This window comes from Camelus ferus, chromosome 5 (assembly GCF_009834535.1).
Source record: "Camelus ferus isolate YT-003-E chromosome 5, BCGSAC_Cfer_1.0, whole genome shotgun sequence".
Taxonomy (NCBI): Eukaryota; Metazoa; Chordata; class Mammalia; order Artiodactyla; family Camelidae; genus Camelus; species Camelus ferus.
The window spans coordinates 29,205,584-29,230,062 of record NC_045700.1 but is presented as its reverse complement, the minus strand read 5'-3'; the positions used below and the strand labels follow the sequence as shown (position 1 = coordinate 29,230,062).

Sequence of the window (24,479 nt, the reverse complement as noted above, 5' to 3'; positions counted from 1 at the left end):
TTCGACGAGGAAGGCTGGATGCCTGGGAAGTTACGTTCTTCTGTGGTTTCTGGATAGAGAGTCCTGAGAGGTGTCACATACACTAGGAGGCAGCTCAGGCCTTTTGCTTTACAGTTGCTTCCAGCATTATAATTACTAAAAAAGAAATTTACCATCACAAAAAAAGTAAACTCCACCATGTGAAAAATTCTTTTGTTTGCCTCCAGTGACATTACAGAAAGGAAATCTACTCCCTTTCCTTGCTTAGAGTTCTGCACACAGGGCTGGACGAGTGTGACAGATATTGTAATTTGAATACAATTGTTTACTTAGCAGCCCCCCTGGTAACCTGTCTCCTGCAACTTGCTTTGTGAGGAGAGCTCTCCAGGCAGTTCTCTGAAAGAACAAAGCCCAACAAGGCTTGAAAGCAGAAAATCACAGTGGGCTTATCAAACCAGTCCTCTCCAAACTTCCCTTCTGCCCTGCCCTCAGAATCCTGCTTCAGCAAAGTCAGAAGCCAGGAGCTTATCTGTACAGGTGTGGTGATGCCCCAAACTCTGTACTCCTGGCAATAAAGAAAATATGCACACTTTGTCCATTTCTCATTCTTAAATCTGTGTGTAGTATTTCATAGAACTAATACTTCTTCCTATTGAATAAACTGTTCTTCCTCATGTATTTAGCAAAACTCCTGGGTAGATATCACAGAGAGCTCTGGAAAACAAGTCATTGTAAATATTATCCTTTTGTCTTTATGAGATACCTTGTGTTTGATTTGCTTAATCCTTTACCTTAATACAAAACAAGGTTACTTTCCCAAAGCTCTTCCACCCTTTCCAGGTGGCCTATGAACAGGGAAGAGGGTGTATGGCTGAGGTGTAGGTAAGTGTATCTCTAATCCAAACTGCGAGGAGGCCTGAGCTCAGCCTAGGGTTTTGGCGTTTTGCTGGGGCCGAGGGTGGAAAAACTCCTCTGTAAACTTAGAGGAAAGCCCTTCATTCATTCCTGAAGACTTTCTCACCAAAAGTGTCTTTAGCTTCTGTGAAAGCAATTTACCTGCATACAATAGCCTGTCTTTTTAAGTGGAGAATTTCAGAAGCTCGATTACTTTTAAGAATCCCAACAAGATTAAATACATTGGGAATCTTTTGTCCTCAACTTGCCTTGATTTGTGTTTGAGGAATATTATGTGGGGCTGAAAGACAGATAAAGTTGACTCTTGTTTCCCTGTAAGTGGGCTCAGTCTTCACATAGGGGAATCTTTCAGCAAGTATGACACACTCTTCCCCAGCCCCTCCCATCTCTGGAGACTAGGAAGGCACAGTTGCTATTTCACACTTTTTTTTTTTATCTTTGAAAGCTTCAAATCAGAGCCTAGGGTGTAATGTAAATAAAGACCTAAACACGTATTAAGGAAAGCAATTTGACACTTTAAGAATTTCATCTCTTCCAAGCCGGCTCACAGACAGATTACACACAGAGAGGAACAGGTTAATACTTACATAACTGATTGAAAATTGGTGCTAATTGGCTGGGGGTTTACATGAGTGAGCTCTGTCAGACAGCTGGCTTAGTCGAGGGTTCCGAATGTGAAAGTACTACGTGGAAATAGGATTCATCTCTATGTAACTATGTTTATTCCCTGAAAATTAGGTTAAAATCGAAGAAATCATTTCCCTCTTCCTCAATTAAAACAAAGAGCTCACGTTTAGCTCAACGATAGCATCCCTGGGCCTTGGGGATAAATTTCCTCTATTTTACAAGTAAGCCACTGCCTGCATTTTCCTGGGACGAAAGGCCTGGAGGATCAGAGTATTTTAGAAAAGGTTAAAAGAAATTGTACCACATCCAGGAAGGCTAATTTTCATGCATCAAGGTCTTTGAGCTGAATTTGTGTAATGAGTGCACTGGAAATTGAAAGACGAGATTAAAGTGCTGTTTGTCGTGTACAGAGATTTCAGAAATGCTTATCAGCCCTTTGCAGCTGAACACAGCCCAGATTAAAAACCGATCTGACAGAAAGGGAGGCTGACTGCAAATGTGGGGCTTTACATCCATGCTAATTACAAAGTGCATATTAAACATGAGGCCTATGATGAGAGCAGCTGCAAAGGTCTTTATCTATATTAAGAGACTGTCCACCTACATAATAAGAATAATTACCAATGAGAGAATTCTTAAAAAGAAATTGCATTTAATGACACCTCATACAATTTCTCCTAATTTCAGAAGTCTATTCACCATCCCCCAATAAGGTGAGACTTTGCCTTCTCTCTGGAGCTAGGTGACAGGTCAGATTGTGAAGACAAGATCCACTCACTTACATTTCTATTAATGCCAGCTCGTTTGCTTCGGAAAGTGCAAGTGTGGAAACTCTGTGGAGTGCCCAGTCCCTGTTTCTAACGAATTGCAGGGAAGCAACTAACATTTTTCCAACCCACTAGAATTACTCGAGAGAGGTAACACCTAAGGGTGCTTGAATTGAAAAGTTGTCAATATCCCAGAACTGGACTCCATTTTTCCTTCCTAATAATAATTGGCAATATTAGAGCTGTGATTTGGGTGCAATCATCTTGAAGGGTTACAAGAAATTCTCTTGGAGTCTCTTTCTTTTCTTTTTAAAAAGAAAACAACCTCTCATGGTCCTTGAGAAGTAAGTTTAACACTCTGAATTAAAGCATCTGGCATGCACTGAGCATTCCATCAATGGTCGTTTCATTTCCTTCATCCTTTTTCTCTTTCATTCCTTCATCTGTTTCCCTTCCTTTTTTAATTCATATTTTTGGGTTGATATAAACCTGAGTTATCCAACTGCTCTTCAGTCTGAATATTGCTTTTTGATTCATTCATTTTCAAAGAAAAAGTTACACATTTTTGTTTGCTTGTAGTTGTTCCTGAAAAACTGGGCACACAATAAATAACTAAAACGTAATAGATGATCATTTTGAGCTATTAAACACAGCACCCAAGAAATTCAGTCTTTTGGGAAAGGCAAAATCAGAAATCAAAGGTCATGAAAATTGCACAAATATACTATTGAAAGATGTTATTTTGCCTTTATTACTGTTAATATAATTTAATCAAATTTTTCAAGATTTCACACAGAAATTCCAACTATCTGACAGCCATTACCAGGCTCTATAAATGTTATGAAATATAATATACACGCAAAAATGTTTATAAAAACATATGTATCATCTGCCAATAGTTGTAGGACAGAGACTGATACAGCCCTATGCAGGTTAAGACATGGAATCTGGTGACACCTAAGAGGCCCTCTCTCTCCTGTGCGCATCTCTGTCCGAGCCTCTTCCTCTTCTCAGGAGGTACCCTCTCCTAACTTTTATGATGATCGTCTCCTTGCTTTTTTATGGCTCTTCTGTACAGCGAAAGGTACTCTTTCATCCTATAATCTAAACCAACTGATTTCTTATTTTCACTTGTAATTAATGGAAATAAAATATTGATTCTTAGATTTGTTTCCTTGAAGCTTCTCAGCATCAGTTCCCATCTTAGTCAGCTAGGGCTGCTCTAACAGATTACCACAGACCGGGGAGCTTCACCAACAAATGCTTATTTCTCACAGTTGTGGAGGCTGAGAAGTCCAAGGTCAAGGTGCCAGCAGACTCCCTGGTGGGCGACAGGCCTCTTCCTCATTTGCTGAAGGTCTCATTGTTGTATCTTCATATGGCAGGGAGCAGAGAGGGAGCTTCATGTCTCCTCTCCTTTTTATAAGGGCATTAATTCCATCATGAAAGCTCTGCCTCACGACCTCATCTAATTATTTCCTGAAGGCCTCATCTCCAAATACCATCACGCTGGGGATCAGGATTTCAACGTGTGAATTTGGGGGGACATGAACATTCAGTCCATAGTGTCACTTAACCCTTTTCTCTTGATGGCAGTAGGGTCAACATTTCCAGATTGGGGCTTGCCCCATTCTTTGATGGCTTTAAAACAATAAGTTAAATAATTTAAATAAAACCTCAGCAGAAGGGAAAGTACAAACATTGGGGGATCTTTCTCATCTAATGATGCCTGAGATTCTTGTCTCTTATTTTCTTCCTGTGCCATGATGATCATAATCACCAGTGGTACAAAAAGAGACAAAACAACTCCACCCCGAAGAGCGTGTACTAGGAGAAAGGAAAACCTGGTGCAGGAGGGCTGCTGGAAATCTCTGAAAATCTCCAGCCCTTAGAGGAACCTTTATTTCAAAGGTAGCATCATATAGAAATGTTTGGAGAGAAAGTCACAGTACAGATCAGCACTATTCATAAAAGAGAACCTGTACTTTTCTTCCCCCCAAATTGATAAAATTTTCCTAAGGATAGGGAGGAAACGATAATGGAGAATGTTATTCACTTTCTTGAGGCTAAGAGGTCGTGATTTGAGCCAGCAGACACAGCCCTGCTGTCCTCACCTACTGATCTCACCAGCGGCGCCCGGGCATCACAGGCAGCAGGTACCAGACGCCATCTCCTGTGGTCTGGGGGGGAAGACACAGTCATTGGTTTGGCGACAAGGGGCCGAACAGGAGCCTGGAGAAGATGTGGGGATGGTGGTAGTGCAAAGGAGGAGCCTTAAGCTGAGCCCCTGCCCAGGAGGCTGCCCCACCTCTCCTGTCCTAGTGGGAGTGAGTGTTGCCCACGCCCAGGTCCTCAAATTCTCTCTCAGCCACCCCGTAGGTATCAGGTCTGTTTTCCAGGCCTAATAGGGATGGGTCTCCCAGTTCTAATCCAACACACCCAGTGATTAGAACCACTAACAACTTCCCGCCAAGCCTGCCCCATGGGGAGGGGGGGGGCTATAGAAGCCAAATACAGTCACTTTAGATTCTGGCATATAGAGGTTCAGTCACCTCTCCTTCCTGCCTATTTATCATTTAATAAAACTATTGCTAAATAGTTTAAAAAAAAAAAAAAAGATGTTGTGACCTTTTCAGGAGGTGGTGACGTAGACTAGGCTGACTTGATCTGAGTGACCTGGACATAATCACAAAATGACTTTGTGACTTTGGACAAGTTTTTCCATTCATAAAATGAACAGGTTGACTGGACGATCTATAAGATACCGTCAAGCCCCTGAATTCTGTTCTGTTTGTCAGTGGTGAAGATCAGGATCTCATACTAGAGATTTTGTTTTTTATATACGTTTCATATTGAATTTTTATGGTGAGGGATAAAAATGCATAATAAAAAGTTAGAGCAATCAAGATTGCTTTTTAGAAGAATGGAAACCTCAGGAATAAGCAAATCACAGTGATCAAAAAAAAAAAAGCACACTAGCAAGCAAACAAAAATTCTTCATATATATCTGCACCTGTATTTTGTCACATATGAATTACTTAGGGGGTCCTAAATATCTCAGGCTTGTAAACTGATGCAAGATTGTGAATAAGCTTTTTCTGAGAGAATACCACGTGCCAGGAATTTGCAGAGGTGCTAAATGCATTTGTTTTTGCAGTAAGGCTGTAAAGATAAGGGCATTCCCTCGTAGAGATGGGAAACGAAGCTCAGCTAGGGGAGACAAGTTACCTGGTGACCCTGTGGTTCTCAGAGTGCCGTCCCCACCTCAACATCATTAGCATTCCCTAGAAATCTGATAGAACCGCAAATTCTCAGGCCCCCACGCAGACCTACGGAATCAGAGACCCTGCCAGCGTGACCCAGGGAGGCATTTTAACCAGCTCTCCAGATATAAAAGCTGAGAACCTCTGATCAAGTGAGTTAAAAAAAACAAGGACTCCATCCCCGGTCTGATATCCAATCCAGAACTCTTTCATCACCCACAATTGTTATGGATTCCAGTCTGCCTGGATCATTTCTGGTTGCTTTCTTGAACTTGTTTTCAGATGTGTTTTCCCGGTAGGGAACCTCTTTGCCAAACCAACTAGAGATAGGTGAGAGAGTTCCAACGGGATAATTTCAAGTTTGACAGACAAAAGAAAAGGCAAAAATTTTAGAGAAGACTCACGACATCACTTACATCTACTTGTATTAAGTGTAGAGGCAACGAGCAGACTTGATGACCTGTGAGGTCACCCTTGTCCTCTGATTTGATTTAAAGGGCGCTAACCACTCCTTTCTATTTATAAGTGTATAATAGCACATTTTATTCAAGAAATGGCTTTGATCACACATTCTAATTTTTAAGTGTCATGTGTAAAATTAAAGCAAGAGAAGATTTTACTTATTTTACTCACTTCCCATCTCCAATCCCACAGCAATGCTTAGCTGTAGGTGCTTAACAATATTTACTGAACAAATAAAGTTAGACCCTGGGATTATATGGTAATTCCTCTTTAAATTTTTTTTTAAATTGAAGTATAGTTGATTTACAATATTGTGTTTCTGGTGTATAGCAAAGTGATTCGGTTATACCTATATATACATTTTTTTTCATATTCTTTTCCACTATGGTTTATTACAGGATATTGAATATAGCTCCCTGTGCTATACAGTAGGACCTGTTGTTTATCCCTTTTATCTATAGTAGTTTGTATCTGCTAATCCCATCACACTAAGTAAAGTAAGTCAGAAAGAGAAAGACAAATACCATAGGGTATCACTTATATGTGGAATCTAAAATATGACACAAATGAACTTATTTACGAAACAGAAACAGACCCACAGACATAGAAAACAAACTTGTGGTTCTCCTTTCACATTAAATTTTGTATCTGTTGATATAAAATTAGTTTGTATGAGACTGAAACTATGAGACAGTTCGTTAGCTTTGCCATACAACATGTGTAAACAAGGAAATTTTTGACCTCCAAGCTTCAGTTCTTGCTTGAGTTAAAATAAGAAATTACTTTTCCTTTCTATCCTGCTTTCATAATATGCATCTACGTGCTTTATACATCCTTGTTTGTCTTTTTCCAGTACAACAAACTGTTAGGAGAGAACAGCTAATATTGATCAAATCCATCAGTCCCACAGATGACAGGTCTAGACGTTGTAGGGAGAGGAGTGGGGGTGATGAGGTTGTAAGTCTTGCATGCTCATTTTACAGCTGCATACTCAGTGGCCATGAAGCTTTCCTCATTGCCTTGAGGTGTCATGAAATTCCCACTGCCTTTGCAAGAACCAAAGTCCAGGTGGGTGTAGGTTACAAGTGTAGATTAAATTCACATTTTCAGGAATCATGAAATTTACTAGTTTTCTTATAAATTTTTTCATAAGGTGAAACAGCTTTTATCTAGAATTCTGAGCTGCCTGAAACCATCTTTTATTTACAGAAATTTGTTTCTTGACTTTCAAGTGCCTTTTAGACTAATACAGATTCTCAGTCTTGTTACTGAGTTCACCAGCTGCTGTTTTCCTTTTCAGTTCTAAGTTATCAAGAATATTAGGGGAATAGGGGCATTTGGGTTTAATGAGGGGGTCTCATGACATGAGAGGTAACTTTATACAGAATGTATAAATTACTGATTTTTAGTTCAGAGAGAGTTTGTGAACTTATGTTGCTGCAAGACATTTATCCCAATCATGTATTTCCCCTGTTCAGTACAACAAATAATATTTTCATTATTCAAGCTTTCTTGTTTTTCTGTACTGTGTATACATGAAATTTGTTTTGGGGGATTCAATAAGATATTCATTACACAAAATCACAAAAGAACTATGACATAATCAGCCAGTGTCTTTAAGGATTATAACGAAAATTGCCCCAAAACATTAAGCTTTGGTGGACTGGCTTATTGGGCAGGTGGACATTGGTTCACATCCCAGTTTAGCCACTTACCAGCTATTGAGTTTGAGTAAGCTGCTCAAATTCCAAATCCCACTTTTCACTCTGATAAAATGGAGATGTAAATAAAATCTATGCAAGCATAGCATTTGTGAAGGAACTAATTTAGACAATTCATATAATTCACTAGCCCAGTGCTCACAAGTGGTTAGAATTCAATAAGCAGTAGTCATTATTATTAGTTTATACAATAGTGTGAAATAAGGAAGCATTTGAATCTTAAAATATTTCTCAACTAAATATATGACTAGAAGACATTCCAATAAATTTCCAAAACAACGATAAATCATCCCAGAATAACAATCAGAATGGTCCCTAACCTGGGAAGAAATCCCTCCTGTTGGTTCTGTGGTTCTGTGGTTCTGTGGTTCTGTGGTTTCGGTCTACCAAGCACTTATTCTTAAAAAATCCCATGAAGGGTTATTGTTGTTTCTGGACTGTTGTGATTTCTCTATAGTTTAAGTAAAGGAATACTTTAAAAAAGAACACAGTGACTGAAGGTTCCCAGCCGTGAGGAATTCCCTCCCTGGTTAAAAAGGTCACAGACTGTTTGCAAAAGGAGTTGTTAGATGTTGTTTGTGTGGTGCAAATCAAAAGGAGTTAGGAGGAAGTCCATAGGTTAATGAGAATATTGTGCAGCCTTATGATGTGAGGGGGAAAATGCACTTTCCGTCTCCACTCTAAATTTTCCAACAACTTTTTGTAAACCGGTAACTTAGGTAGACAAGGAGTCTCAAAAGCTGGCAACTGGACAGAGAAAATCTTACTTGGATTTTCCAAGGAGCTTCCATTGCGCTATTAAAATTAATACTATTTCTTGGTGAGGCCAATTTAATGCATCGTTGCTTCTAATTGTGTGCTTAACATACACTCCTTTGAACATCTAGCCTGGGATGTAAATAAATGTTAGCATTCACACATCTAATTAATTTCCACCAAAAATTCATTATGATATTACACCACATGAACTTATCTTCATTAACGGTAATGGAGCCCTTTAAAAATGAAATGTTTCCTGGAATGTTGTATGTTGGGCTGTGGTAATACAATAGGCTAAAGAATAAAAATAAAAAGCAAGACTGTCTTAAACAGAAAATTCTAGTAACTTCACATGAATTTGTAATTCAAGTTTCACATGCTTTGATAATAGGAAAAAAATACAGTACATGATAGTTCATAGGCAGTCTTCTAGAAAAGCTTCAGTTTCTGATTCATTTAAGTGTCACAGACATGTTTTAATTTTTAGCGTTGCTCTGAGTGTTCACTACATCCCGCTAATTTTTAAAGACCCACAGTGAAATTTTATCTTAAATCTTTTTTTCTTTTAGCTTTGTATAATGTTTCTTTAAACTACATCTTAGTGGTTATCCATAGAAGATAAAGAGCTTAAACAGAACCCAGGAATGGCTTAGAACCCTAAGAATACATATAATACAGGATTGCTTTACGTTTAAGCCATAATGTTGAGCTTGTATGTCTCCTCTGGATAGAAAACTCTACTTGACAAAGGCTCGATTAAATTGTGGATGTGAAGTGTATACAACATAATGAAAATGGTGTGATTGAATGCTATGGCCAAGCCGGGAGGACGCAGGCTGTCTTAAATTCAGGCTTCTCCTGAACATTGCAGAAGTTGTTCTGTTAAAAAAAAGTTTATTTCTTAACTACATTTTGAGGCATTTTCACTGAATGTAACTTATATAGTGGGTCTTAAATTATTTATTTTTCCTATTAAGTCATGGTCATCTTTTTCTGTCAAAATTCAAATTTTCTTCTGTACATAGGGTTTAGAAAAATCTCTCAATATTCCTTAAGCATCATCTGTAAGTCCTTTATCAAGAATTTATTCATTAAAAACATTTTATATTTACTTTGTGCTTTTTATATTAAAACATTACATATATATTAGATTTTATTACATTCAATGCAGAGTCAAACATCGATAAAGAAAGAAAGAAAAACGCTAATATTTTTTTCCTGTCAGTGTTTATGTACGGGGACATAAAACACATCTCTTCCTAGATAATTCTAGATCATATATAAGCCAGATAGACAGTGTGTGATAATACTGTTTGCTCTGTAGAAATTGAAAGCATTCTTCTTTGTTTACTAGAAGTACCCGAGGCCCCACATTCAGCACTGCCCTAGTACGGTATCGAGCAAATTACAGTCCTCACATGCGGAAGACTGGTTACTCCTTGCAGGCTAATGAGTTGACAGAAGGATTAAATATCATACTGCACATGCCTGGCCTAGGATAAATCGTTAAATGTTTGTGTTCATGTATTCATTTCACAAATCTTAGTGGCCCAGCAAGTTTTTCCTGAGAAAGAGATTTGAGCTGAGACATGAAGGGTGAGTAAGATTATGAAATAAGGGAGTTTGTGAGACAGCTTTTCCAACAGAGGGAGGGCAGACGCGGAGAGAGCACAGCTGTGTGGACTCTGAAGGCAGGTCAGTGCGGCTGGACGCAGGATGCTCCTGGGAGAGGGTCCCAGGTGAGGCTCTACCAGGAAGGCAGTGACATGGGCCTTTGGTGCCATCAACAAACTCAGTTTTCATACCATAAGAAATTAGAACCTACAGAAGGGTGTTAAGCTATGAAAAGGCATCTCAAAAAGATCTTTGCTTTGAGTCATGATCTCTCTTAAGTCACTAAAAGCTCAAATTTATAAAAAAAAAAAATTATGAGGAGCACTCTTATTTGTTGTTGATTTTTCCTTTTTTATTTTTAAATTTATTCAGTGAAATAACATAAATACAGTGTCCAGGACAGTACCTGGCCCGTGGCAGGTACCTTTCCTCTGACAACTAGTATTTATCTGGGTTCTTTAGAATTATCTCCTTCAGAGGTTCAACTGCCAACTCCAGCTGTTTTGGAAAACGCAACAACTTTTCAGTGACAGCAAACTTTCTGCTTGAGTTAAACAAACATCTATTATAAAAATTGGGCAGTGGAAGAGGGTAGGAAGGGACAGATTGAGTTCGAAATTTGTAGATACTAACAGGCATATGTAGAATAGATAAACAAGATCATACTGTATAGCACAGGGAAATATATACAAGATCTTGTGGCAGCTCACAGTGAAAAAGAATGCGACAATGAATATGTGTATGTTCACGTATAACTGAAAAATTGTGCTCTACACTGGAAATTGACACAACATTGTAAACTGACTATAACTCAATAAAAAAAAGTTTAAAAAAAATCAGGCAGTGAAGAGATGGTTTAAACTGCTTTATTCAATATCAAAAAATAGTCTGTTCAGCCTGTGGAAAGTCGATACATTATGATCTTTTTATTCCCCAAGCAATTTAGTTTTCCAATATTTTCAGTAATACACTTCCTCTTATCAGTGTACGCGAGCCCAATTTACACAATAATAGATTATTTTCAGAATTGCAGAAATATGAATTGTAACTTTCTTAAAGCTTGTCCATAAGACAAGTTTACGTTTTACATGTGCACTAATGGCTTTAAAAATGATTTTGGAGACTATTTTTATTAGAGTAATAGCAGCAATAGCTTTCAAAAGATATTTGAGGCTCTTTCCGGAATAGACAAGACCATGTCCAAGGGAGGGAAGGATGACTTCAAGGCAAACCAGGTACTTGGACAACAGTAAATCAAAAACTGTCCGCCCCATGGAGAGAAAATGTTTTCAAAATCTGAAGTAAATTCTGTCCAGCTCTCGTGGTGATCTTAGCACAACAAAGGCTGCCAAATTGCTATTAGATGCATCATCCTGACAAAGTTGTCAGCAGCATCAGCCTCACAGGCAACTTGTTAGAAATGCAAATACTCAGACCACACCTCTGAGTAATTCTGGGCTGGGGCCCAGCAAATTGTGGGTTAATAAGCCCTCCCGGTTCTCAAGTTTGAGAACCATTTTTCTAGGAGAAACAGTGTCCCTCAGAAATCATATCATCTGCCAGTCAAGTCCCACGTTACTGAAATAGCTTTTAGTGTCACAAAAGGCAACGAGGAAAAGGTTGTAATTCAGAACCTATTCTTTTCCTCTGGCTGAATAAAAACCCTTTCCCAAGCAGCCAACAAACTCAAGGAAGTCTGACGGGTCCCTGCCGCAGAGGTGGACGATGATTAGGCAAAGCCAATTATGGCAACCCCAATCCACTTACCGGGGATGTGGTTTAGGGATATGGCAGATCTGAACCTATTTGGGCCAATGAAATGCATAAAAGATTGTTTGGGCTTTGGGGCAAGAAATTTTATTATTCTCAAGAGCCAAAGGAGACGTCTCTCTTCTGCTACATGTCAACAAAGATGCTGCCAGAAGGCACCTGTGAGCATTCTGACAGCCAGCTAGAAGATGAAGTGTACTTATTGTGGGTTGTGCATAACAAAATCAGAAGGGACCTGAGTTCTTGATAACATTGCTGGGCCACTGAGTCAGCCCACCCTGAAGCCCACTCTATGTCTGCCTTTTCTGTTATACATCCCAATGCCCTTTAAGTAAGTTAAAATTGTTACCTGTAACTAAAAGAATCCTACTTACATAGGCTGTCCAGTAAACCATGAGCCACCCTGAGGCAGGCGTCATGGCCTTAATCATATTTATATCCTGAGGGCCCAGTTCGATTCCTGGTAGACAATGACTGCTTAATAGATTTTTGTTCAATGAATGAAAAACTGAATGCATTTACATTTTAGAAGTATATTCCACTAACCACAGCATCCAAAGAGATAGAACTGTAATGCGAGTACCTTAAAAATTGTTTCCTTCAGGATGGTGTCATCCTGTGCTGTTTTTCCAACTGATTGACAGAGTGATAAAGGCTGTTACGTGGGATAGAAAGTATCTCTGTCCATGCTTTAAAAACATTTCTATTTTAATATTTAAAAACTGCCCTTGAACATGAAACATAACTGTTGCTTTTAATGATCAAGAATGTGTTCCTAAATCTACAGATTACAAAACATGAACAAGTCGCTGCTCTGTCATCGATTTCATTACCCACTTTCGGTTTTTCTTTCTTGTGTTGGCAGATGCTCTTAATTGCTCCCAAGCATAAGTGGGGAGTGATTATAAATTTCAGATTTAATAAGAATACCAGAAAAGGGAGAAACAGATCAAACCACTTTATCACCTTGTAGGGGTTTTCTGGTTTCATTTTTTAGGTTTCCTCTTCCCACATGTGTAAAACCTCCACACAAAAGTGATCTCTGTCTTTGTGCCCTTGTGCACTAAAGGCTTGGCCCAAGGCAGATGGAAGAGAAAAGACTTGAGCCCTCTCTGGTGAGACCACCCTGAGGTCACACAGGGGTAGGACTAAGGCCGAGACCCTCGTTCCCGCCTCCTGAGAACCAGCTGCAGACCCTCCACACGCTGAGGCGGCATGGATTCCTCCGGCAAGTGTCTGTGTGAGCACAGGAAATATCCCAGCCGTGACTGTCAGGCACCTTTGCCCACCTACCAGATATGCCCAAGATGGTGAGTTTTACCCACTTGATCAGTTGAAATTTCAACTCTATTTCCAGCTACAAGTGGCAAATGCTATTATCCTAGGAATTTTACTCCTGAATCACGTGCAACTTTAACACCATTAAGTGGTAAAATAATTTCTTAAATGCATTTGGCATAATGCACAATTGTTCTTGTTTGCTTTTAATTAGACTAATCAGTAAATAAAGCAAACCATGGTACTTGGGACTAATGGAGCATGACGGTTTGAGGTGGGGGTGATATCCCATCTTGAGCTCCCTTCTCTATTTAGACCAGCCTGCTGTCCCCTTCTGTTGGGAGCATCCTAAGAGCATTTTTTTCATGTCCCTTCCTAGCATTTTAAACTGAAGCATATTAATATGTAAATGTCTAAAGGTTCACCTGGGCTCTTTGAGTGCCTGGGGGCTTGGGCTTAAAATTTGCATTTTAAGAGGGGATGAACCCCTTTCTCTGGAACGTCTAGCATCTGCAAGCATGGAGAGGAGGAAGGTGATGGCAATACTCTCTTTGGCTCTGTTTTCACCCAGCCACTAGGGTGTCCTCTGGGACAACACCTGTGACTAAAAGCAGAATTAAAAGATTCAACAGTAATGAAGAAAAAGTCAAGAATCATGTGTTTGGGTCATGATAAAATAGGGTGGTGGTTTTACTTGTGCAGGTGTTATTAAATTCATTGTTAGCCCCAGAAAGCAAAACCAGGTTCCACACATCACCAATACAGCTGTCCTGTAAGCAAGTGAGAGCATCTTTTCTCACAGATTGATCTGGGAGTTAGTCAAGATGGGTTGACAGTCCTTCATGAGTCCCCGAAAGGCAGTTGTTTAACTTGGATGGTTATGTGAAGAGTTATCACCTTGGGCTGATCAGACGGGGCTTCTAACCCCCTCCACACCCTGCACTTCCATAACACATGAGGGGTCCATGTACATATAATACACATGGACTCCAACCGTCTTGCTCTGTGTGTTACACCTGGACCACTGAATATGTAAGACTCTCAGTTCTCCCAATAAACCCAGCGCTTTGACAGCACACCAACAGTACCGTGGGCTTGTTAGCCTTCAGCCAATTAAGGCAATTAGTGCTGTTTAATGTGCAATGTTCTCCAACACACACACTGGCAGGAATACTGAAAAATACAAGCCTTAAGAATTCTGATTTATCTTCCCACTGCCAGAGCCAGCTGCTGAGTGCCAAGCGGCACTGTATGTGCTCCTGGCATAACTTTATTAATAATCTTGGCAAACAAAGAATCCTTCAACAAATAGCAGTAGCTTTCTGATTATATTGTGCCACAGATAATAATTGCTTCAAATTGAGTGTAGTGGAGTGTATTTGCTCATGCATAATGAAAAAAAAGATCATATAACAGCTTGATTATGAAAACTAATGGCATGTTGGAAAGCTACCAAGAATTCCCCCAAATTGGACATTTTAATTGTTTTACCTCAGTTGCTGATCCAGGCCAAATTCATTTAAAACAAATTTTACATACCCAAATCTCTATAAAACAAGGAGATTTCCAACTTACTGGCAATAATTCATTTAGAGTTAATGAATGTGAAAGTGTTTTTTAAAGCTTTGTAAAAATATGGTATTATTATTATTATTGGAACCATATTGAATTCAGCAAAATTCCAGTACACAGAAAAATTTTAATTGGCTCTTGCAGGTCTGGGAAAGGGTATTTGACCTGAATTGTGTATTGGAAGTCCAAATTGTACAGGCTACATCTCTGCATGCAGGTGTTCTACAATTATTTCAATTTAAAAATGGGTTGTGTTTTTTAACTACATGGAAGTATTCCTTGGACTATTTCTGTTATCATAATAGTTACCATTTATTCAGCAGTTACTATGTTTCAGACACTGGGCTGAATACTTTACAAACATTATCCAACTTAATAGTCATAAGAGCCCTATCAGGTAGATATTCTTTGCACATCTTATCCTTAGTAGGTAAAGGATAAAGATTTGTTGCATGAATAGAGAAATTAAGTAATGAGCTCCACATTCACAGGTAGACCAGCACTTAAACTCCAGTGGTAACTTTCAGTAGGCTATTCTCTTAAATCTCTTATTGATGCTCCTTTTCTGCTTTAGGAGTGATGCTTTAAAGGCCCCAAATTCTAAGAGCCCCCAGACAAGGCTAAGTGTGGCCACAGTAGGAATTCCTCTAGGTAAAATTCTTCAGGAGTCCAGGCAATCTGACACCTATAGACAAGGATACCAGCTAATTGTCCTCAGGGCTCTACAGAGGGAACCGCTCTGGTGATGTTTTAAACTTGCTCAGTGTGAGGCTGCCAACACCACCAAGGACTTGATGGCCACAGAAGTCAAGTCAGCAGGACACAGTTGGAATTCAGCCAAGGACTGAACACTCTTGCCCAAACAATTTTCTTACTGAACATTCTACTTAGAATAGTCTGTAATTTTGACTTTTCAATACTAGTGATAAGTTGGCCCACATTATTACTGTTGATCATGGCCAGTCCTAGGCAACATTTTGAAGTGAATTAAGTTTCCCTATGACACCCTCTCTAGACCTTTTCAGCACCCTCTTCCCTCTCTACCTGCTCCAAGTGTTAACCTTCCTAACAGTCCATTCATTACCTTACCAGCTCATCTTTATTAAAAATAAAATTAAGATTACTACTTTTATTATTTTAGCCATGGGACCCTTGTTCACATGCATTCTTAGCTGGAAGCACAAATAAAAAGAAACAAGTCTAATCTTCTCTAAACTAATGGTATAGAATCATATGAATTCAATGACCCATCAGAGAGAGCAATCTTTCTAGATCTTATTCCAAGATCCATCTCATTTCAAAGATTTCTCAGATAACCACAGTGACTCAGTTGATCTCCTCTGAATTCCTCTGTGTTAACAGCCATAACACAGTCTAACACATCTTTGTTTTTTACATGTGGGTTAATTTCTTGGCTCAGTTAAACTGTAAACTTCCTTGTGGCGGGGACCTCACTTTATACAACTTTTGTAATTTCCATTTAAGTAGAAGATCCCATCTACTGTAAATAATTCACCAGAAGTGGACCTTAGAAACAATTCTCATCAAGTTGAAGCAAAAAAGAAAGAGAAAGAAGGCAGAAGGTACGCAGTTTTATGAAACCTGCTTTCTGCTTTCTTTTACATCTCCAGCTTCAGGTGGTAGTTACAGCACTGGTTAGTAATCAGAGAAACAGAGTTCAATCAGCCTCAACTTGCTGTGTGACTGCAGGCAACTTTATTTACCTCTCTGTGCTTCAATTTCCTAATCTGTTAAAGGAGGCAAGCACCTCATCAACTATTTATGAGGATTTATCTGTTTTTGTATGGAAAGTGCATGGTAGACACACAGTAACTTTCAGTCCCACATCACTTTACTCTCCATTTTGAATCCTTTGGAACATCAGACCCAGTTAATTAGCCCACAGATCCCTTGCTATAGGGTAATTAGGTTAAGAAAAGCTTCATGTTACCAATACTGCCTTGTAAATCTCTTCTGAGATTTAATCTCCCCTCTTACACTGTCCTGTATATAAACCGTATGGACTCACCATTCTGTGTAGCTGTGTCTTCATTCTGCAAATTGACTGTGTGCGTGGGCAGTGATTGGGGTTGAAAGGAAGGTAGTGGTGGAAGAGTCAAAAGAGGAAGAAATCAGAGCGTTGTTTATTTCTCTTCATCCATGCATCCTTCTGGCCTCCCACTGCCCCCACTTCCTCCACAGAGATGACTGGCTTTGACCTTTCCTCCATTTGCTTAGCTCTAAAAATGTGAAAAGAAGACTGTCATCAGTGAAGGATTTCAGCATGGGTTTGTAGACCGGTGCTTCTCACACTTTCACATCCTTAGCAGTCACTGGGGATCTGTTAAGTGTGCAGAATCCAGATCAGTAGGAAGGGTGGGGCCCGGGAGTCTGCATTTCTCCCAAGTGCCCAGGAGATGTGAGTGCTGCTGACTCACAGCCCATATTTGGAGGAGCTAACATCTGGATTATTGCATCAAGGCAATCAAAGTGGTCATGTGAAACACAAGGAGGAATACAATTATAAATAAGAAAAACAAAGCAAAGACTCAGTCTCAGAATTCACTTGGCAATATCACCTCCGCAACACAGGAACAGAGAGAATGCATGTCCTCATTTATTATGCATTTGAAATTATTTTACCTTCTCTTTGCTTAAATACTAGTCTCAGATACCCACTCTTTCTTTTTTAATTCTTATTTTTTTTTTATTGAAGTGTAGTCGATTTACGATGTTAGTTTCAGGTGCACAGCAAATTGATTCAGTTATACATATACATACATATATATATATTTTTTTTTTTTCAGATTCTTATCCATTACAGCCCATTACAGGAAACTGAATATAGTTCCCTGTGCCATAGAGTAGGTCCTTGTTTTTTTGTCTATTTTAGATATAGACAGTGTGTATCAGATACTCACCCTTGATCTCATCCCACTTACCACTGGGAAAAGCCCTGCTCCCCTTTGTGTCCCACGCCTGCCCCAACAACACACCTTTACTTTTTACAGATTTTAACAAACATATACATACATATTTCCTGGACAACAAATGAAGTGGAGCAAGGATGTATTTTAAAAGATCTTCAATATTTATCTTTTGTCTCTGCACACACCAGTAACACATACATGAAAAATGCAGGGAAGGTGAGTGTGACGAGGAGTTGCCAGCCCTGACTGGGAGCCAGATGACTTCTGGCTCCCTCACTCGTTAGCCGTGGGCCGTTACCTAACCTTTCTGTACATCAGTTTCCTCATCTGCAAAACGAGGCTTGCAGTAGTTTTCATCTTGGGAAGGTTGTGAGGGTGAACTGAATTAATGTAAGTAAAGGGCTTGGAACAGTGTCTCGTACATAGGAAACACCACATAAGAATAAACTATGATATAAGCACATTTATATAATTCTTAACATTTTGGACTAGTTTGACTTTAAGAAATGACCGTATGCCATGTGATCTGTGTGTCAGGCAAATCTGCATTTGGGGGAGTCCCTCAACCACTCCAATGTGTGCTGTCTCCAAGTAATCACATGCCATGGAAACTGCTCTTTCGTTTGACTGTGTCTGTGATTTCACTCAATATTTGGATATTTTAATAGTACCAACCAAATTTTTAATTTTTTTCTTTTAGTAATAAATTTATCTATGAGATAGTCATTTCAGTATACTCTAAGCTAAGACAAATTTATCTCACAAGCTTTTGGTGGAGAATATTAATATGACATGTTAAAAAGTATTCTAAGGTCAAATAATTTGAGAGGCATAGAATATAGCAGTTGAGAGTATGGGCTTTGCACTCATACCTGTTAAGACTTGGTTCTGTCATTTCTAAGCTGTGTGGCCTTGACCAAGTCACTTTAATTTCATTTCCAAAATGACAATTTCACTCATAATACCTTCTTTATAGGATTGCTGTGAGACAATATAAATTAAGTCCTCAGCACAGTACCAGTCCGACAGAAGTTTCCCAATCAATGAAGCGAGGACAGCAACAATAATACATACACTTGGGGTTCCCAAGCCTAGGGAATGAACAAATCCAAAGCCAACATAAGCATATTTAATATAAACTGAAAAACGCTTAGCATCAAGAGTGAAAGTCATATACCTTTCTCTGCTTCACTCATCTCTGTGCCTCTTTTCAATCTCTAAAGGTAGGGTGATCGGATAAACTATCTTGCCCCACCCAGTCCCATTTCACACCTGTTGTCCCAGCATAATTGCTAATAGCAGAGTCTTTTACTCCCCAAAAGTATACCAGTTAGGGTAACAAATTTCATGGTTGCCCACCTGAAAAACTTTCCCAGGTGTTCCTCTGCCTCATTAAGATGCACTGCTTTCAGATGATTTTTTTTGAAAAGTGACTATTTTTTTTTCAAGTATTACAAGCCTCCAATTTCCCTGAAACTAAAATTGAAATTCCAAAAATTTATTTTCCTGCGACAAGCCTCAATGAATCTTCTTTGTCTCTGTCCTTCAGACAGTTGTTTGAGAGTGTGTGGTTTCCCTGACATGAAGATTGTTGGGAGGTGGAGAATTCAGCATGAGAAGACGACCAAGTTGGAGAGAATCTGCCGCAGAAAACATGGGTGGGGTCTGGACTCCATGCCACAGGGGAAAGGAGTGACTGAAAACATGGGGAGAGAAGTTCTTCAGTAGTGGATCCGTTGTGCAACATGGACTTTCATTTTTACCTTCTTTCCCTCCTCCCTGTTAGCTGCACAGTGATTACCGCACATTGCAGCCAGCTAGTGGTATCAAACGCAGACTCGGGGGCGGGCAGCCTCAGTCCAGGTTCAGGCTCCAACAAGCACTAGTTGTGTAACTTGGGGCAAGTCCCTTAACTTCTCTGAGCCTTGCTTCCTTCCTGTGGTAAAACGGGACTAATAACCTACCTCCTGGCATTGATATCAAGATTCAATGAGGTAATACTGGATAGAACAGGGAGTTATATTCAATTTCTTGTAATGAGCTGTAACAGAAAAGAAACTGAAGATATATATGTATGTATGTAAATGTATAATGGAATTGCTTTGTTGCACACCTGAAACCAACACTGTAAATCGACTACACTTCAATAAAAAATAACAATAGAATAAAATAAAATAAAATAAAATAAACTGAAAAAATCAAAAGACTATATTCTGACATGTGAGAATTATATAAAATCCAAATTTCAGTGAACACAAATAAAGTTTTATTAGAATACAAAAAAAAAAAAAATTAAATGAGGTAACATACATAAAACTCTTACTTAGAACAGTGCCCAGTGCTTAGTAAGTCCTTCTGTGCTAAACTTTATCCTATTTCAGGACTATTGTCATGAGAGCAGAGTCAGGATTCATTCTGATTCTAGTTTTAGAATTAAACTAGTCCATTAAATTGATCCAAATTAATGGATCCATCTTTTATTGCAATAGTATTGTTATTACAATCATTTTCTTCAGATCCACTCTACTGAAATTTTTTTTTAATGTTAAGTTGTTGTCTCATTGAATTTTCATCCCTTAATGTTTACTTTCACACATGTGACTAACAATAGCTCTGAGAAACATATGCCCAGTAAAAGTGAACGATGAGCCTTGGATTTAATTGTAAGAAAAATTAAGGTAACCAGTGGTAAAATGAAAACCCTTTAGTGGGTTCTGCTGTTTAAAGGGAGTGGTATTTCTATCACTATTATATGTTGTCTCCAATCACTATTATGGACTGCTTTAGACTGATGTGGTATGTACATATTTTGGTGGGTAGAAGAAAGGAGATAGACCATTTAAAAGAAATGAGATGGTGTAGAAGTAATCACATGTCATGGAGAGAATAATGTCCCTGTTTGCCAAGGAGAACAGTATGAGGAAATCATTGTTTTAAAATGCAAGATTCAAACAAGATGTCTGATTTGAATTGCATACAGCATAATTAGCACCATTGACATGAATTAGAGGAAAGAGGCCTGCTGGGTCCTGCATGCGTCCTTTTAACCAGGTACCAGAGAGACTGGCACCATAGAAACAGGTAAATCATGTATTTTGCTTTTTTCAGCCCCTAAACTTATTACGCAGTTGCTTTAGCTTTGTTTGTACGTATAGATCTGCAGGGAAACTATGAGATAATCATCTAGATAACTCAAAAATTTAAAGGCACATCTCTTTTTCTTCTTAGAGAGAATATGAGTTTTAACTCAATGTAATGGCAATTGTCTCAGCTGCTCAAAGAAGCTGTAAAAAAGATGTTGCCAGATGTCAAAATCAGGTACTTTCTGCTGATTAGACTTCAGGGACTGGTATGATGGAGGAGGCTCAACATAAGTAGATCACAGTAGTTAATGTGCCCTATTTCCTCTTTAAGGCCTTATCTAATGTAGAAAGTGCTCTTAAAACATTCAAAAAGCCATATTTTTCTCCTGTCGAAACATAAGATGGCAATCAGTGGACACAGAAAAGAAATCCCAAGATCAAAAGTGCCTCCTGAATAGTCACAAAGGGATGAAAGAAAATTTAATACGTTTCCATGAACGTTAAGTACTAAATTCAGATCCTGGAAAAGTGACAAGCCACAGACCATTTACAGACCGGTGGAACCATCGGATAGTTTAATCAGCTAATATATCTGATTCTTGAAGCATTTGCCACAGAGAGGAGTTGTTCTGTATTTCCTCAGATTTCCCATTTGGCTAGCTTTTATGTCTTACGCTGGGACCACAATCATAGTATCAAAGCAGTTCTGAGATTCCTTCTGATTCTACTTTTTGATCAAATTAATCAATGGATTCACCTACACTCTAGGAATCAGATGCCCGATCCTTCCGCGCCTCTCCTGGCTGTGCCGTCATGGAGTGTTTTAGTCTGAGGAGTCTAAGGACCACCTGAAGAATTCTTAGAATCATTTTTTCCCACCACAGCTGCTGCCTCCATCTCAAGAATAGGTTTCATACACAATCACACCGATTCCTCCTGGCAGAGGTCTGAGAAGTATTGAGAGACAAATCTACCTGAAGGGCTATGGCCTTTGTTTTGCTGAGTTATGTATACATATATATTAACATAAACATCCCTCAGCCTCCTAAAATGGAGAGTACCGATAAAGTTACAGTAACACAAATGTGCAGATTATGATGGGTTCTGGCCCCCATTCCCAGACCCCAATCTTCACTGTTATTGTATCTTAGTGTCCTCTCAATGTGTTTCTGTGTGAGAAGATATCAGGAAATACTTCTTTATACATGGCTTTAGTCCCTATTACAGAAAAAGCAGTGGTCCGAGACTGTAGCCATCGCTCTGAAGCAAGCTGGCCAAGGATCACTGCATTCTGCACTTTAAAATACCTGCTTTGTTTGCATTGAAGGAAAAGAAATAACCCTGCTTGGAGCTCCTTTGTTCGGAAAGCCATCTTGCTTGATATATGTTCTCTAATCTGTTTAGGGAGGGATTTGTTCCTTTGTTTAAGGTCTAATGGGATTTCCCCTGGGTGAGGTTTAATGGGATTAGGTAACAAGTTTGTGAGAAGACTTCATCATCATCTTTCAATCTCTGCTCCAGAAAAGGCTATAAAAAGGATAAAGATGTATCCCCCTTTTGCTATAAACACTCAATTGAGTGTCCCTACAGCACACCAGCTATGGGTTGTGGACCACATCCATCTTTGTTCCCTGCCATCATCAAACAAGCTATTCCAGGTCTGAGTCTCAGGACCACCTAAACCAAGATTTCTACTTTCTGGAAAAAATCTGCAAGAAGGCAGTGTAGGGAATATTTAAAATTTCTGAGTGCTGTGTTTAATTAGAAGAAAGAGTACATGAAATCATCTGATCCACTTCTGTCTCTCCTTAGTGTAGTGAAATATTTGTCTCCATGAGATTTAAATAAGATAAAAGGTCAGTCCTCAATGGGGGAGTCTTTCCTAATTTTCCAAGAAAAAGTTTTATTCATGTTCTTCTCTCTAGTGAATTATTTGAGTTACTTTTTACTGCTTTTCCAGTTATTTATCTCTACAACAATATCTATTTTATTGATCTCTAGTTTGATAGAGAGAAGAATGAAGTTGTTTCTTGTCACTATTGTCTCCAAAACTCACCAAAATGAAGAAAGAGGACAAAGTGAGGGTGGAGGGGAGGGAGTCTATCTTTGATGAAGCTGGGAAATGGCTACCACTACATACCACAAAATTATAAGACTAGCTGCCAAATCCAACAGGACAGTCCCAAGGGCAGATACACACGCTGCAGAGTTCTGGCAAAGTCTCAGCTATGGTGGCCATAGTTGGCTGTCCACTCCTTTACACCTGCTCCCTCTTTCTGCATACCTCTGCCCCTGGCTTTATTCTTTGCCAACAGATCCTGGGTTTGTGTAAATATGAGGTCATCATGAACTTCAGAGGTTAATTATGGCTAGTCTTGACCCATCATCATAATTTGTCTTTGAAAGATTAGAAATTTAGTCTAGTTACATTTTTTCCACCTTCAAGAGTTTGTTAATATATTACTACTTCTACATTTTCAAAGCTTTAAATTCTGATCTAAAACCACAATCTCTATATTTTCTTGTTGTTAATGATGGATTTGAATAGACTGATTATTTATACCCAGGCCTTTCCCACAATATCCTCCTTGGATGGACCAGAGCTGAGGTATGCTTCCGTAGATTGGCCTCATGCCCCAGACCTTGTCATTATAATAAAGGAGTAGTGGGTCCATCTAACATTTCATGTTGGGGAGTTGACTGATGCTGCTTAAAGCAGACAAACCAGATGTTTATATTTCAATACTGTGCAATAGCATATAATGAAAGAGAATATGAAAAGGAACACATATACATATATGTACAACTGAATCACTATGTTGTATACAACATTATAAATCGACTATACTTCAATAAAAAATGAAACAGACGTTTAAATACATTATTTCAATATGTAAAAAGATCTGTAAGAAAAATTTAAATTAAAAACAGAACAAAATCAAGAGATAAAGTGGAAGAGAAAAAGGGAAGAAAATATGGCTTCTAGTTTATTCATTGTTTAAAGGGAAAAGTCAATATGCACTCTGTAAAACCAAAAAAAAAAAAAAAGGGGGGGTGGAGAGAGAGAGAAGCATTAAGATTATTGTTAAAATGTATAAACATCAACTCTTTGGGATCTAAAAGTGGAGCATGTACCCCCCAAAGCCCTCCAAGCCGTTGGTTGGGAAACATACCCAAAACCAAACAGAGACAGACGACAGGGAAAAAATAGATAATTTAGAAAGCAATAACAACAAATCATATAAAAACTAAAAATAAACACATCTATCATGTCCTTAAATGCAAAAAAAAGTTGAACTCAACTATTAAAAGAAAGAGACTCTGAGATGCAGGAAAACCTCAAGACCTCAGGGCACTGACGAAATGCTGTCCAGGTGTAAGTGCGGAGAACACCCCTTCTGTTCCCAGTGTTAAGCTGCACTTTTTCACTTATTCTCCAAAGCTCCGCTGCTTGTGCTTAGAATCTCACAGAGTCCTTTGTGAAAACATTTTCTTCAGCTTAAGGCTCTGGCTCTTTCTGTTGATAATCAAGACTCTATTTCAAGCTGGTTTCAAGAGATGCCATGTTATCCCTCTCTACTGCTTTGATTTTCCCAATCTTTCTCCTGACACCAATACAAAAATTCCTTTCCCTTTCTTCACACCCTTAAAGAAAAGTCCCTGCGCACATCAAGTCATAAGCTAACAACTGCCCATCTTGTTCAAGAGCATAAAGACTCTGCTTTTAAAATGGGATAGC

General features: G+C 38.9%; 1 long non-coding RNA gene across 1 annotated transcript in view; it reads right to left on the bottom strand.

Annotated features, from left to right (window-relative positions):
* LOC106728943 overlaps positions 1 to 24,479 on the bottom strand; it is a 345,556-nt gene that overhangs the window by 127,134 nt on the left and 193,943 nt on the right. The window contains exon 8 of the long non-coding RNA XR_001365214.2: positions 16,757 to 16,967. This is a non-coding gene — a long non-coding RNA (uncharacterized LOC106728943). The remainder of the gene's footprint in view (positions 1 to 16,756; positions 16,968 to 24,479) is intronic.